Below are 15,655 nucleotides of genomic sequence, written 5' to 3' on the forward strand. Positions count from 1 at the left end.
CTCAGACGTTAACATATAGTCCATCAGGGGGTTCTGATTATAGTCATATAATATAGAGAAGGGCGGATAGCCCTTAGTATAGGGAAGGGCGGATAGCCCCAGTGGTGAGGACTGGTATGCTGAGGTGTGCCAGTTTCGATGAGCCACTGGGGACTCCAAGGGTTTTCTTGATAGGAAAGATCAAAGAAAAGACCCAATCGTCACGTCAAGACAATCATGGTATGGCGTGGCGATATATATAGATGAGCATATCAATAGACTCAAAAGAACTGACCGGTGGGCCGACCTGCCATGCCGGACATACAGCCGGTAGGTGGGAAGGCCCATTTTACAACAGGCACTCCCCTGGGTGGCGCAATACCAACGAGTCGGACCGGCCCATGGGAGGAGAGTCAAAAAAAAAAAAAGGTCCTCTGGCTGTAGCCCATCAATACTAGCAACTTCTCGTAAACTATGTCAAGCCATACAATGGAACACAGTATGTTCAACTGTATCAAAGTCATCGCAAAAGAGACATGTAGGCGTTTCTCTCCTGCAAATCGATGTAGGTGTGCCTCAAAGCTTTTTTCTACAAGTCCTTCATTTGGAAGCTCTTGTTGCCAATTGAGCCGAGATAAGTCGTCTCAATATCGCGAGTATACTCTCTGAAGGTTTACAAATGTATACCACATGTTAACTGAATGAGCATGAGTTTATACAAAATAACGCCCAAATACTTAACAGACTCTAATCACCGTATCCGGTGTTCACCTACTTCGAACCTTATGGGACGCAGCTTCCTTTTTCCAGTCAGCATTATATGTTGGCATTTTTCCAGAGACAAAGCTAATCCACGCTGCACAAGCCATGAATCAATAGTTGCCTCGTTACCTCTTTCCTCGACTTCTTCCTCAGACTGTCCAACAACTATCACCGCCAGATCATCGGCGTAAGCAATGTCTGTTGTCTGTTGCGGGAATCGAACACGCAATATCCCATCAAAAACAATGATCCACAGGAGGGTAACAGGTAAATCAACCGTCCGCTCTTCACAAGGAAAGATTCTTCTTAGTTCTTCTCTGACTTGCGCTTCAGAAAGCACCGGCAGCCGCCTACCAAATCATCTCAACGATCTGTTTGTGTAAAGATCCAGTTCTTCACACAGGGCGTTCCACTTTGATCTTTTAGCATTCTTAATTTCGTAATATAGGGTTTTCCTACATACCTTAACCGTCTGGATGGCATCCTCATATCCACTTCTTCCATTCCTGCTTAACCTTTGTGCTATACTTCTCCATCTTTGATCCTCCTTACGAAGTTGATCGATACTTGTAGACCAGCAGTACGAGGGTTTAATATTCCTCTTAACTGGAATTATCTTATTGATCTCCTGTATCATTACCGCCTGTAAATTTTCAGCAGTCACTGGAAAACCTTCCTCTAGTTTCAAAATGACTCTATCAGCAATAACATCCATCTGTCTGTCATTGACTCTCATAGGAAGCCCACTTGTTTCTCCAAAAACTATATCCTTGATTTCCAGGAAGGTCGCTCGGTGATCACTCGCCGTCTCATCCTCCAAAACTCTCCAGTTACACTTTAAATAATTTAACGGGTTAAGTAGGACGATTGTTTTTATATAATAATCGTTTATATAAATGTTAAAATTTGTATAATTTTTAATAACAATTTTATAGTAGCTCAGTTTTCGCCACATTAGAGTCGGCATGGCTGTCTTATCTGATCAATTCTCTGAAGTAAATCCTGGAAATGGAATAGTCATATTATGAACAGTAGCCACTTGACGAAAAAGTTAATTAATGCAGATGATATTATTCAGTTTTAAATAACAATGCAGTTAATTATGTTTGTTTTAAACGCAGTTTTCTTTAAAAAAAAAAAAAAAATTACATCTGATTTGACTAGAGGAAAATGGAATGTAAGAAATATATTATGTGATTTGTAAATCAGCGATTTGACTTGAAAGACCTTCAAAGACCATCAAGAACTTGAAAAGTGGTGGTGCCAGTTATATTATTTAGCGATCTGTGACACGAATACTGATGAAGTCTGGGGTTGGAGAAATATAAACAATGGATTGATTTCCCGTTGAAGTCAGTAATAACCTGCAGATATTACGTGTGAAAAATTAGCAAACATTTAAGAAAGATGAAGTGAAGAAGTCCATAATGTTAATTACTTTTGGAAAGTTCTTGGAAGTCAAACAGGGTTAGTAAGTTAATCTACCTTAGGTACTTTACCTATTTCTTCTTATTTATCTACCTATTTCTAAGGTAGAGTAAGTTTTATAAAAGGTGGCTTTTAAAGCAGTTTGATTTTAGATTTCACCATTCGTTCTGTTAGGCTGGAAAGAATGATGACGCTTTATCAGGAAGGTTACTTTTAAAATGCAATTACATCGTAATTAGTTTGCTTACCGGAATGGAATGTAATTTACAATAGAAGCTTTATATGCTTTTAGTGAGATTTATTACTCTTTGAATAGAAGGAAAGTGGATATTGGTGAGAATACCTCTCATCATTTAATATTGATGTTTAGAAGCTTTGGTTGTATTCTTACAACTGATTGGTCGCACAAGTTCTTGAGGCTGCAGATGTAGAGGTTGATAGAAAATAGAAAGTTAGTACTTTTTTCAGAACAAGAAGGTGATGCTAATCTGCTCGCAGAAACAGTAGAGACTACAAGAGAATAATTCTAAATGGAAATTTTGTAAATTATACGTTTTTTTGAATTACTGACTGCTGATGAAGGAGATTCAAACAGGAATAGTTTTTCACAAAGGTTTATTCTGATGACAACTCATGTTAATTAAAAAAAAAACGAACAGAATTCCTAAAATGGATTAAATTACAAACTAATTCACCTTTATGTAAGCTTTGTTATATATCCTATAGTTTTTCAGGATAAAATTTGCGAAATCAGAGATGAGGAGGGAATTGTAGACGAGGTATATTGCGGAGGGAAGGATATTTATATTTGCCACAGAAGAAACATTAAAACATAATGTTTAAATTCCGAGGTTGAAAACAGCTTAGGAGGTGTATGCCGTAAATCCTAAGGTTTAAAAGATAATGAGAGACGTAGAAGGTAGCGAAAAAAGTGTTCTTGTTCTTATATAGGCTTAGTAACTATATATGGATTTAACTCGGTTGCCAATTATTTTGGAAGCTCTGATATTCCTGATTTGCCTGCAAAAGTTCAGCTACGCCAAAGAAAAAATACAAAACCGGAAAAGGCAATGATTGCTTTTTTGCTTGCACAAGAGAGTATTTTCCAACTTTAGAATAAAAGTATTTAATTATTCTAAATTACATACAACGAATAATTTTAATACTAGTGAGTATGTTTACACGTTACAATGCTATATCTGTTGACAGAACATGTTATATTGTCAAAATTTATTTCGTAATGCAAGGAAAAAAAGAAACAATGTTCTATGGAAATATTTATTTTTCCTCTTAACTGATTAAATGCCGGTTTTTGTGAGTTAATCTTTCTCGGTTCCAGCGGTTGTACGACTCACGTTCGTCATAATGTCATATATTTTTATTTTACAACATTGCTGTATAATCCTGGCCGAGTACCTTGTTGAATTCACCATTACATTTTTATCTTTAAATACCAGACCACATATATTAGTCTACTATTCTTTAATCTCAGTTAATTATTTAAATTTTTTTCAGTTTATGCTATCAAAGGATATAAAATTAAAAATAATTTTTTGTTTTGAACCAAAAATTTTGTGCTATCCTTTATAACAGATTTCAAATGAGGAGGTTATCAGTTCGACTTGTATATTTTCGAATTTAAAAGGCATAGTAGTACGGTTTTTATCATAAACGGATGATCTAAACGCCCTTAAATACGCTTAGGTCCAGATAAAAAATATGTGATGTAACTTAATTGCGATAAGAATATATCTTAAGAAGGAATAAGAAAAATCTGCGAAAAATAACTAATTACGTTAGGCATTTTTGTAAGGTTGAAAAGAATGAAGGAAAAGAGTATTGGGAAAATGATGGAGTAGTATTTTGATAAAATTTTTATTACCATATAACAATAAAAAATTCCAAGGAACCTTATTATCTGTTAGTTAAATTTACTTCTACTGTTACCTCATGTTATTCTTACAGTTAAAAGATCTTAAATGTAATACGATAGTTAATTTTTTTTTCCAGAAGTATGATTAAGAGTAATGTAGTATTAGTTTTTGTTGCATAAAGAATAAACGGCAATAATAATGTAAGTAATAAAAGGTGGATTTGGGAGTTTTAATTTAGCATTGTACTTAATAAAAAAATTAAACAAAACCTTACGGCATAAGAGACCATCTTTACAGTCCCAGAATATTAATATAGTCCCAGAAAGTTAACTTTCTCGTACTGTTCAGTAGCAGAATGTTTATTAGTTCAAACATTACTTAAGAACTAGTAACATTCTCAAAATACATTACTAATTCACGGCATCTAACGTTCTCCTAATAGTAACGATAGATTTTCAATTATTTGATTTTAATAATAGAGTTAACAAATGGACTTCTAGTTACTGGTACTCGTACTGCAATTTCTTTTAATTAGTCAGAGTTTGGACTAGTCCCTACATATATGTATAAAAATATTATACATATTTTCATTTCTAATATTTTATTCATGTTTATCTCGATCCGTAGTGAATCTATATGAAGAGCAGATTGGTACCATTTTTAGATATAATATCGATTCACATAAATAATATTATTTACTTTTGATATTTACAGAAAAAGTATCAAACCGAATGTTGCATAATACCAATGATTCTTTTCTAAGGAAAACAGGATGCCGACTTATAAGTGGTCTTCAACTATATACCACATGTACTGGACTCTTACTATAGAAAAATTAATCTTATTAAAGATACAACTTAGTTCAGGGTTCCGCTAGAAAAATTACTTATGAAATTGAAGAATCACCAACAATTTATAAACAGAACTGAAACAGTTTTCTTTTGAAATAGTAAACAAGAATAATCAATCCACCGGGTTGGTCTAGTGGTGAACGCGTTTTCCCAAATCAGCTGATTTGGAAGTCGAGAGTTCCAGCGTTCAAGTCCTAGTAAAACCAGTTATTTTACACGAATTTGAATACTAGATCGTGGATACCGGAGTTCTTTGGTGGTTGGGTTTCAATTAACCACATATCTCAGAAATAGTCGAACTGAGACTGTACAAAAAACTACACTAAATTTACATTCATACATATCATCCTCATTCATCCTCTGAATTATTATCTGAAAGGTAATTACCGGAGGCTAAACAGGAAAAAGAAAGATGACAAGAAATATCAAATAATACACGGTCGAAAATATTTTATTTTCTCTGTAGCAGCAAGGTAAAAAATATCTTTAAAACATAAATTTAACTTTATCGTGGATAAATGTACAAGGAAATTGGCCTCTATTGTCTTAACGCTAAAGATAAAAGACTAAATCCAAAAAGAAACTGGCTTTCAATACTTTTAATAATAATTTTTTTTTTTTTTTTTGAGGAGGGAGGTGGAAATGCATTTACGCACGGAGTCTCGGGCTCCCGCTGATGGTATTATCCAATCACCATCAGCGGACTACCGACTAAAACCACCCCCCTTTCTACCAGGGCTCGACCCGGAACCGTTTATCACATTACTTCCGGTCGAGTCCTCCTATACTAGCCTGTTAGGCGCTACCTAATTTTCAGGACTGTCCAGGTCAACCTTTGTTGGCCCTGAGTATGTTGCCGACGAATCGGGCTACGCTTTCCCAGCTGCCCAGGTCACGGAGCATCATCGCAACCACGTTGGGGGACTCAGTGCTCCGTGATCCGCCTCTAATGTCCCTCGATCTGCCGCCCACCGAGCACATTTGAAAAAGGTGTGCTCAGCGTCGTCCCGTACACCGGGACAATACAGGCAGTCGGGGGACGGCGCTTTCCCTATGACATGGAGGTAAGCGCGGAAGTACCCATGACCCGTTAAAAATTGGGTCACGTAGTACTCCACTTCTCCATGCCGTCGCTCCGTCCACGGTCTGACCAGAGGAATAAGCCTTGCGGTCTCGTGGTCCCAGGTCTCTTGCCATGCGAGGAATGTGCGAGTGCGTTCCTCGTTGGCAATGGTCACCCGGTCACCGCCTGCCCGCCGCCTCCTGTAGATCGCCTGGCGCTCCCTTGCTAAAGTAGCAATGGGTATGACGCCGGCGACCACAAGTACTGCAGGCTCGGAGACCGTCCGGTACGCGGAAGCGACTCGCAAGGCTGCGGTGCGTTGCACCTGCGCGAGCCGTTTCCGGTTCCTCGCAACTCTTAATACCTGGGCCCACACTTCCGACCCGTATAGCAGGATGGAATGTACCGTGGACATCAGCAATCGCCGTCTGCTGGCCTTCGGTCCGCCGACATTCGCCATAAGCCGGCTGAGAGCAGTTACGGCTCTCGCAGCTTTGTCGGCGGCTGTACGAAGCTGCTCAGCAAAGCTGAGTTTCCGGTCAATCATCATACCAAGGTACTTTGCGGCCGGCTTGGTCTCGACAACCTCTACCCCGACCCGCAGGGAAAGAAGGGTGTCGATACGTTTCTTCGTGAGAACTACGATCTCCGTTTTGCTGAGAGCTAGAGACAATCCATGATCGTCCAGCCAGGCACCGACTCTGTGCATGGCCCGACTGAGCCTCAGTTGGACGCGCTCCACGTCGCGGTCTGCGACAAGTAGCGCAACGTCGTCAGCGTACCTAACCAAGGCAGATTCTTCAGGCATCTCCAGCCTCAGCAAGCCATTGTAGACGGCGTTCCAAAGGTCGGGGCCGAGAATCGACCCCTGCGCCGCCCCTGACGTGATCGTAGTCCTACGCCAGCCTGCTGCGGTCTCGTAAATGAGACCGCGGTTCCTCAGGTATGCGTCTACCATTCTCAGAATGGTTTTAGAATACTTTTAATAATAATAATAATGATAATAATAATAATAATAAAAAAAGTTATCAGTGAAAGAAACTTTTATGTACTTTTAAAAATGTGTACATGTAACTTAATAGGCATTATTACATATGTAATAGAGTTGGTGAAACATGATTATTATGACAATTATAATTTAGAATCGTATTATTTTTTAATTTTCTAGTTTAATCTCTGTTTAATTTTATTTAACTATTCTAGAATTTCAGTTTAATTTTATCTACAATAATTACAGAGTGACTGAAAAATAGATTCTCACAACAACAAAATATACACTGAGGCATACATGCCTGATGTTTAATAAGTTGCAAATAATTCTTATCTTTTAGTGCATTACTCCTTTGATATTGTCTTGCTAAGTAGGAGCTGATTATCATTTCGTTTATTTGTTTTTTGTCGCCAATCATTTAATCGCTCTTTGGTTTGATTTAATTTTTCTGATCCTAATTTGTGTACACGTTCTCTACTTTTCAAATTTTCTCTCTGTTTATATTCATCATCTTCTCTTAATCTTTTTATTTTTCCTTGTTATTAACATTTTCATCACCTTCATATTCATCTTCTTATCGTTTTTTTGACCTATATTTTTTCATGTTATCTTTCTTTTTCTGTATGAATGTTTATTTTTCATTTTTGATTATTCACCAAATAATCCAATAATAAAAACTGAATATTTTACACTGTAAGGTCGAAATTAATATTTGCAACCGGTATACAAGAGTTTACTAAACGGAATAGTTTAATTATCATTAACTTTTATTTATTAGACACACCTAAAATTTGAAACGTTTGTTAATCAGCAACTGCCGAAGAACGAATAATACTGGTCTAGTAATACGAATAATAAATGGACTTTTACTCTATCTTTATATTTCATGTAAGATTGTTGAATTAATAATTGTATAAATATTTAATGCTAATAAAAACTATTATTTCAGCACTTGTCTAACTGTAGATATTATTATTAAAGAATTGGAGGATCTTATCTCACTTTCAAATGAAATAAGTTTAAATGAAGTGCAGCAAAAAATATGTATATGTAATTTAATAGGTGTACAAGGAAGTCATGTGGTATCCACATCTCAATTCCCCCTCGAGGGAGAAGAACACCCCCTCGCAGCGTGTCTGGTCACTACACCACCACCTCCGTTCCTAGCCATAAGTGGCTTAATCGGAGGACGTCTTCTTGCCCTCAAACTGATCCTATTCCACAGTCGTCAGTCCGGCATCGTGAGATGCCACCGATGCAGATGCCTTGAGAGACATCCACATCAGTAAATTTCGCTCTAGTCAAGTTTGCCTTCAAAGAAGACATCAGACACCTAACTCTACCATAGCCCTCAGGAACTAAGCTTACAGCCTACACGTGGAAGACCACGCCCCTAATTCTACAATTCTAATCACCACCTAAACCGTATGTACCCACTTTAAAAACGACTGAAATAAACTTTATGCCACGACAGCATATAAAAATTCAGCCAAAATTCATTTGCCACGACGGCATATTGTGATTCATGTGGTGTCCACATCAGATTTGTTTTTGATTTCTCAATATGTACTGATGATAATACTCAAAATGTTAGTTTATTTTTATATTTCAATTACTTTTTGTGAGCGGTCTTGGCTAGTATTCTATTTTAAAATGTATTTCAATAGCTGTTTATCATAGCTATTTTTTTGGGTTATAAAGTATAATTTATAAGAATGGAGTATTTTCTCATATTTTGTATATTTTTTTGCTGTCGTCTCTCTTGTCGATCAGCTTATACACTGATATATAAGGGTATTTATACTGTTTAATATATATATATATATATATATATTCACACACACACACACACACACACACACACACACACACACACACACACACACACACACACACACACACACACACTTTTTATAGAATATCTTATTATATAATATTTATATTAATATATATATACACACCTACATCCAACACACACACATTTATTACAGAATATTCTTTATTAATAGGGTTACCAAATTATTAATTGTACTATTTTATAAGCAACCTATTAAAACTTAAAAGTTAATTCACTTAAAAATCAAAATTATGAGTATTTACATGCGTCAATTATTAATATTTTATACTCATAATCACACTAGTAATGGATTATAGAATCACATCTGATTGTGGGAATTTGTTCTCGAATCGTGCCGTTAGAGTCGAAGAAAATGATGGTAAATTAAGATTTAAATTAAGGTATTTATGAATTTTAAAATCTGTTTAAGCATGTATTATTGAATAAAAACAAAAAAGCATTGAGATTTTTTTGCAAGCTTTTTCGACTTCCAGATTGCTGAAGGACCCTGGGAAAAGGATCGAGGGAAAAAATTAAAAAAAAACTATGTGCAGACGTGAATAGAAGGATACAACTACATAGTGAAATAAATCCATTAATCAACACACAGTACATATGAAAAAAATGATACAAAAAATTAAGAAGTCATTGATACAAAAAAACAAAATTGAGAGTTCAAGCAGAAAGATTTGAAAGTTGTAGAATAACTAATGAGAGAAGCAGCTTAATCGTTAATTCCAGAATAATGAATTTCAGTTCTACGGTCAGCTCAGAGAGGATAAAGATGAAATACGGGTACCACCATTAAAAGAAAAGTTGAGAGAATATTGAAACAACTTGTGGATGTGAACACAGAAAAAAACCATAGGAATTGAAGAAATCAAGGAAGCGAAAATCACAGGGGAAGAATTAAAGTCTAAACTCAGCTGGAAAGCTCCAGGTCCAGATAAAATACAAAACTTCTGGTTTAAAGAGCTGAAGTCGGCACTGCAAACAACAAAAGTAAGACGGCACTATAGAGAGAATAAGATACTTGTAGAAAAACAGAAACGCCGTAGAAAAGGTGGCAAGGCTGTAGATAACAAATAATTATTGACAAGGTCATTATGGACCAAACTTGTAAAAAGACAAGAAATATTACTACAGCAGTCATTGATTTTCAGAAAGCGTATGACTCTGTACCACACACTTGGCAAAGAGAATACTCCAAATTGTACCTATTCCTCCACAGATCATGGGAATTATGAAAGAACTGATGATACAGTGACGCCCAGAAATACATCTGAACACTATAAAAGAAACAGTACAGTCAAAAGATTGCCAATACGCCATTGTATCTTTGAAGGAAATATATTCAGCCCGTTATCGATCTGCTTAGCGCTTAACCTACTGTCTACAGTATGATAGAAAACGGTGAACATGAACCAATGCTTGAAATATATTTTTTTGAACATCCATGGGCAGCCTTATAAGAAAATATTACATCCTGAATCTCTCTTCTTTCCTTACGAGCAATTATTCTTCAAAAAGGACGCAACCCCTTTGTTTGACGACGTGAATCTATTACAAAATTATTTATGTTAATAAAATACTTATACAATAATATTCAAATTACCTTAAATAACTTTACAATAGATGTTCAAAATGATTTCCTGTGATTCCCAGATGCAGGTTTGTACACGTTTTATAACATTTGCAACCACTTTTCGTGTTTTTTGAAATCTCACTTTCAATATTAGCCTTCAATTTTTCAAGTGTATGAGGATTATTTGTAAAAACTATACTTTTTAAATACTCCCAAAGGAAAAATTCTGCTGGTGTAAGATCTGGGGATCTTGGAGATCACAATCCTTTTGATATTAAACGATGGCCAAAAAATTCCCGTAACATATCCAGAATTTCATTAGTACTATGACACGTTGCTTTATCCTGCTGGAACCGACATTCTTGTTCGTGTAAATCTCACATGGCAATAAACTTTTCGATTATGCTATTAACCACACCATCTACAAATTTGTCAATAAATAAAGGCCCTATAACACGACGTCGGGAGATCGCACATCAAACACTTGTTTTACGTGCGTGTAATAGTCGTTTATGAAACCCGTAAGGATTTTAGCGCTCCATATTCGGCAATTTTGGCTGTTAATGTAGCCATCTAAGTGAAACCGTGCCTCGTCGCTAAAATAAACACGATCCAAAATTTCAATAGCGTTGCCATCAACAAGAGAACGAAACCGACGACAGTACTGTAAATGTTTTCCGTGGTCTACTTTTTTCAGTTCTTGAACGACACCGATGCGATAAGCATACAATTGTAATTTTTTAATAGCCCTGAAAGCTGTAGATAGTGAAAGCCCAGCCTGTGAAGAAAACTGTCTGAGCGATTTTCTGGGTGAGCTAGTCAAACGTGCTTTCACATTCTCCAGAACTTCTACACGACATAGTTAACAGAATAGAGACGAATTTATACTGGTATAACACTAGTGCATAAGAAGGACATTTCAACTGTTAGCTGCTAATCTTGAGTACAGTGTTGCCAGCTGACGTGGGGGATATAAATTTTACCTTCTTAATCTTAGGGTGTCGTCCTTTTTGAAACACTCGTCAGGTCGGTAAATTTTAATTAAGACCACGATAATACACGTTAGTAAACAGTCTTCTTTGGACTGCTTGAATTATACTACTGACATAATCCAACTTTTAATTTCAAATCATGGAGAGCATTCAAGTACCGGTCGAGCAATGGAGAAAAATGGCGCTAAATTTTCATAATTTAGTAATTAAAGTCATTTACTTTAAGCAACTTACCGTTCCCATCTGATAATTACTAAAAATTTCCGTTTCATTAATTCATTATTAAGACAGAATAATTAAGTTATGCAAATTGCCTATTAATTTAACATTTTATCTTAAATATTTTATAAATATTTTATTTATAATTACCAGATTACACGAGAGTTCATCAACTTTAAAAAATGGCTTTTTAATAATTTTGTTATTATTCTTTGGTAAAAAAGGTATTAGGCAAATTTTCTTTGTAACACTTTAACTCTAACCATAAAAAATAAAAAAAAGAGAAGGAAGAAAAGATTAGGAAGATGCCTGAATGAAATTAATAAGCCTTTGAAAAAGTCGGTTTATTTTAAAATTAGTATTCGCACGTTTTCTTAAAAGCTGCAGAATTTCTTAAGTTAGCCTTTATAAAAATATGTTAATTGCCATTGTACAAAAGAGAACGAATGAAATATTCTTAAAGTACTACAAATTTAAATTTATTTTACCGTCTGCACGAAGTTATTGTTGAAGTGGAACGAGACATCACATTAGTCAAATTTGTGGTACCCCGGAAGAGTCGACATTTGTGCAAAACAAGGTGATTTGCATTCAGTTCGTATCCTTCCATTTGTTTCAAATTTATGCTATGTAGTCAATTCCTTACTTTAATAACAATAGTAATATTTCTTTTCAAGGCGTTCTAGTATAATTTTAAACAAAATAAATGTTGTACGCAAGCATCAAACTTTTATTTAACAGACTGTATAAAAATTACACCTGCTATTACATAAAATCTACAATAAAGTAATGAATTATTTTGTGTACCTATACACACATGTGTGAATACATTTATATCAGCTGGATTATAACATGAAATAAAGAATGTAAAATAAGTGAATTATAATATTCATAAAAGATGAAGTGTTTTAATACAACAAACAGGTATGAGTTATTTTCAATAATATATTTTCTAAGCTGTTATTTTAAATATAATATTTTAAAGCAGAATTTAATTATTTCAATTTATTTACAACCTCTTTCTGCATTGTATGTTTTTGTGATTGTTTTCTTCTAAGACTAACGTTTTTATTCGTTTTTAATCTGGCTCTATTTATCCTGTTGTAATTTTAATTCAACTTTTACACACTATTTACTTCCTTGTACGAAGTAAAGAAAGTATTGTAATCGTGAAAAATTTGGTTTTCAGATTTCAACGGAAATATCCATTTTAACCATTCCTAAATCCATTTTGACTAGCTTCAGCGTGACGTCTGTACGTAAGTACGTATGCATGTGTTCCTCTAGCATAACTAAAAAACGATTAGCCGTAGATTGTTGAAATTTTGTATTTAGAACTGTTGTAACATCTAGTTGTGTATCTCCCCGTTTGATTGCAGTCAAAACTGGACCAAAAATGTGTACACAGTCATATTTCTAAATAAATTTGGATTTTGGAAGTTTTCTTAATTGCAGTAATAAGCCTTCGTTGAGAGCTTTTCAACGATATATCACGAATGGTACTTATTTTCATTGATTCCAGAGTTATAGCCAAATAAAATTTTAATTAATGAATAGGAAGGCACATTGGTTCGAATCCGACTTCATATACACATATCTTGTTTAACTTTATTTAAATATATCGTTTTATTAATAATTATTAACCTCTGTAAAAAAAAAATTTAACAATAAATAATAATCTAATAACAATACAAAAAAAGAGAAGTTATTGGAGAAATAAAATTTTACGTACTTTTCATTTGAATTTCAATTTTTTTTTTTTGCGATCAGAATTTAATAATTATTAATAGGCGTAAAGGAAGTCATGTAATGTCCACATCAGATTTTTTATTTCTAGAGGATAGAATTAAATTTTCGTTACAAAAATTTTCACATTTAAAAAAGGTTTTGTAATATGTACTGTATTTTTAAATGGTTCTTCTCTGGCAGGTACATTATAACGCGTTGTTTTATTAGTAACTTATTTATTTGATTTATTAAACAGCAGAAGTATGAATACTGTGTCTGATTAATTTAGAGAATAAAGGTTTTTATTAATACCATATTAATATTAATTATTAAATATAAGTGTAATATATATACATATATATATATATATATATATATATATATATATATATATAAAATGTATGTGTACCGCTTCTGCCAAGGTTATATTTTTCTTTAAATTAAAACAGGTTTATAAATAGATAATATAAAATAAGCAGAGTTAAGGGGAAATAAATATAAAAGGAAAAAAAACAGCTTTAGTTGTAAAAGACGGTATAGAAGAATATGAAGAAATAGTACATGAGGGATGAGTAAAAGATATTTTAACTTGACTTTTTTTTTGCGTAAAACATTCTCTTTTAGGAAAGTGATTGATGAGGTAACGCGCAGTGAAAATCTGTTCTTCAGTGTCGCGAAATATTTTCGAAAGTCTCTTACCTCTCAGGCAGAAACAGGTTATGATAAGTTATTGAATTTTTATAAATAATTTGCTAAATTAAACTCCTTAAAAACCTCAGTGGTGCTGTATTACACACCACTTCAATCTCGATATATTTTAAATCATAATATAAGCTAAATAAATAAATATCTTCAAAAGCAGAATCAACTTTTAAAGTCGATGATTTACAATAATATATTGATTTCCGAAAAGCAACGTTAGTCCATCAGTAATGAGAATTTAATAAGAATATTCGAATCATAGCAGGAAGTTGAAAAATAGTTCTGGGCTTCAAAAACCCAAGTCTAACCGAATACATTGATTATCCGTCACTTGTAATATCTAATACAATTAAAAAAATAATTCAAATAAATTGTATTTATGCAGTATATTTTTAACTGAATTAGAGTTATAACCAAATAAATAATACATTATTACTTTTAACTGAAACTAGAGTTACTCTCAGACATTTGTCCAGACCGCCTCTCATTTCTCTGTAGTATAGAAATAAAGTTTTATTCGCTTTTAGATAATTAAGATTAAAAAATTCTGCTAGCTCATTTACATAAAGGACAACAGCTGATTTTTGTGTAACTGCTTTTCGAGGGCTGTATTTCATGACTAAATGTACTGTATTAATGATGCAGTAATGTATCTTTATTAAAGTAATTAAAACCATATCGTAAAAGAAGATTATATATAATTTAATTGATTCCAAACATCTCACTTTTTCTAAAAAAAAAATAATCTGATGGGGACACTTCATGACTTCCTTGTACGCCAATTAAATTAAATATAAACAATTTTTGCTGCACTTCATTTGAGCTTATTTCATTTGAAAGTGAGAGGCGATCCTCCAATTATTTAATAAAGTGGACAGTTACACAATTGCATTGTGGTGGACACCACATTGCATCAAATTTTTTTCTGACGTTCGTATCAGCATTTTATGTTAGTTTTTGCATTAATTTTGCTTCGATTATGTGGTATAAGTAAGAACGTGTCGTGTATTTTTCCTTTTTTTTTTAATTAAATATATTGATTTATTAATAATTATTAACCTCTGTAAAAATGATTGAATTAAATTGAAAGTACATAAAAGTTTATTTCATTAATAACTTCTGATTTTTTTCATATTTTTTTTTCAATCAGAGAATAATAATTATTAATAAATCAATATTTAAATTAAAAAAAGAGTTTAAAAAAGAAAATGAAGTCGGATTCGAACCAATGTGCCTTCTCCTTGTAAGATCCAAATATTTCATTAATTACAATTTTACTTGGCTATAACTCTGAAACCAATGAAAAGAAGTACCACTTATGATATATCATTGAATAGTTCTCAATAAGGGCTTATTACATCAGTTAAGAAAAACTCCAAAATCCATTTTTTTTTTATTTTAAGATTTTTAGGCCAGTCGATTGCACTAGATGTTACAAAGTCCCTAAATCCAAAATTTGAAAATCCTATGGCAAATCGTTTTTGAGTTATGCGAGATACATCCGCTGATAGGTACGTACAGACGTCACGCCGAAACTAGTCAAAATAGATTCAGGGATGGTCAAAATGGATATTTCTGTTGAAATTTTAAAACAAAATTTTTTCAATTTACAAAAAAGTTTGATTCTTCAATACTTTTAACAGA

This window comes from Lycorma delicatula, chromosome 1, assembly GCF_047948215.1.
Source record: "Lycorma delicatula isolate Av1 chromosome 1, ASM4794821v1, whole genome shotgun sequence".
Classification (NCBI taxonomy): Eukaryota; Metazoa; Arthropoda; class Insecta; order Hemiptera; family Fulgoridae; genus Lycorma; species Lycorma delicatula.